General features: G+C 37.4%; 2 non-coding genes across 2 annotated transcripts; one reads left to right on the top strand and one right to left on the bottom strand.

The window, feature by feature from the left end:
* The first annotated feature begins 436 nt into the window (after positions 1–436).
* On the top strand, positions 437–519 carry trnal-cag (transfer RNA leucine (anticodon CAG)). Its single transcript has one exon. It is a non-coding gene; the product is annotated as a tRNA-Leu (tRNA).
* Positions 520–1,736: 1,217 nt separating this feature from the next.
* trnak-uuu (transfer RNA lysine (anticodon UUU)) lies at positions 1,737–1,809 on the bottom strand. Its single transcript has one exon. It is a non-coding gene; the product is annotated as a tRNA-Lys (tRNA).
* Between the last annotated feature and the right edge of the window lie 292 nt (positions 1,810–2,101).

Raw genomic sequence — 2,101 nt, forward strand, 5'->3', positions numbered from 1 at the left:
CTAACATGCTAGTGCCGTTACAGTGCTAACAATGGTCCACCCAAAAACATTATTTGGTTAGTTGGAGATCTCATATGGGGCTCCCTTTCTATTGATATATGATTTACAACCTAGTGACAAAGTGTACAGTGCAGCAAATGGGTTACAATCAGTAAATGTATCATACATAATAATGTGAAAAGATTAAGCAGTTCGTACAAATGGTGGTGTCGATGGTACCCAAGCTAGTCAGGATGAGGTCTAAAACGCTAAGTTCAGGTCACAGTGTCCCATGAGGCGTGGGTTTGAATCCCACTTCTGACTGCTAGTGCTTTATACAAATTTATGTCTTTAACCCTCTAACATACATAATAATGTGAAAAGATTGAGCACTTTGTACAAATCTTTGGCCATGTGGGGGTGTTGTTGGTAATTGGCATTAGGACCTTGCAAGCATGTCAGGATGGCCGAGCGGTCTAAGGCGCTGCGTTCAGGTCGCAGTCTCCCCTGGAGGAGTGGGTTCGAATCCCACTTCTGACATCTCATGCTTTATGCAAGTTTACTTCTTCAGAGGACACAGCCATCAGGGAATACAGTTTGCATGAACTGGGTGTACATGGTCTGCAACAATGCTGAGGTACAGTAGGTGGTACGTGTCAAAGTAACATCCACATGGATGCCAGGATCCAGGCTTTTGATCTCTATAAGTGTGAGAAATTTAAACATGTATTCATCCTGATCATAAAGTATGTTTATTCAGCGTCTATTTACATTGTTACAGCAGTATTTTACAATTGAAATGTTCACATTATTAAAATTTATGTAAAGTACATTGTATACTAGTTGTTTACTTTTTTCCTAAGTAAAAACTGTCATTACCTCAACATGTCATTACCAACACATATCTTGTTGTGATGGTAAAAACACTTAGTGATGGTAATTACAGGTTTTTAGTTTCACCATCACTATCTTATTAACTATTTAATAATTAAAGCTAATTAAAGCTAAATAAGCATAATGGTTTTTTTATACAAGGAAATATTAATTTTCACTGATTAGTCAATATGGCCCACAAGATATCAGCAGAGATCCAAAAAAATCAGTAATTACATGAAAAAGAAAAGGTAAGTTTAAAGTAATATCACAACCTTCAAAATGTGAACAAGGGAGCATCGTAAGGGGAATTAGCTCAAATGGTAGAGCGCTCGCTTAGCATGTGAGAGGTAGCGGGATCGATGCCCGCATTCTCCAGTGCAGATACATTATGATTATTTAAGGGTATCATGTAATATGAAACTCGTTGCGGCATCGCTTAATCGCAGCTTCAAAAATTAGATCAGGATTTAAGTGAGTTTAAGGCAACAAAAAATATGTGGGTATTAATATCTAAAACTTACACAATGAGCAATTGAGGGTTAAGGGCCTTGCTCAGGGACCCAACAGTAGCAACTTGGTGGTGGTGGGGCTTGAACCGGCAACCTTCTGTTTACTAGTCCAGTACCTTAACCACTGAGCTATCACTGGCCCAGTGATAAATATAAATATAGATTTAACCTGTCCTCTATTTACTACAGTCTGTTTGAAACAACTAGTTGGTGTGGAGAACATGTTACACACACAGAGTGCTATTATTTCAAGCTTATCAAGTACATGATATTTCACTTAATAACATCTCACAAAGTACAAATTGTTCAACTTTCTAAATAAACCATGTAGTACAGGACATTACCGCTTACCTAATGCAGTAAGAAGCAACTCGCCCGAACAGGGACTTGAACCCTGGACCCTCAGATTAAAAGTCTGATGCTCTACCGACTGAGCTATCCGGGCTCTGCAACCAGTTTTAATCCTCACAAGGATGTGACTTGAATTACAAACTTTGTACAACAAAAGTTGTCCTGTAAAACTTCAATTAATATAATTTTTTTTTATTTCTGTTTTGGCTCTCTTGAAGGTGATTATATAAAGTTTTAGGTGAAGTATGTTGCTGCTTACACACACAAAGAAAAACATCTCGGAAGGAGAATTTTGCAGGTAAATTACAAAATGATTCCTTTTTTTCACTTTTTACCTTTTTTACTGTATCAATTGCACGATTGTTTTTCAGTCATTAAAATGTTAT

This window comes from Trichomycterus rosablanca, chromosome 10 (assembly GCF_030014385.1).
Source record: "Trichomycterus rosablanca isolate fTriRos1 chromosome 10, fTriRos1.hap1, whole genome shotgun sequence".
Lineage (NCBI taxonomy): Eukaryota > Metazoa > Chordata > Actinopteri > Siluriformes > Trichomycteridae > Trichomycterus > Trichomycterus rosablanca.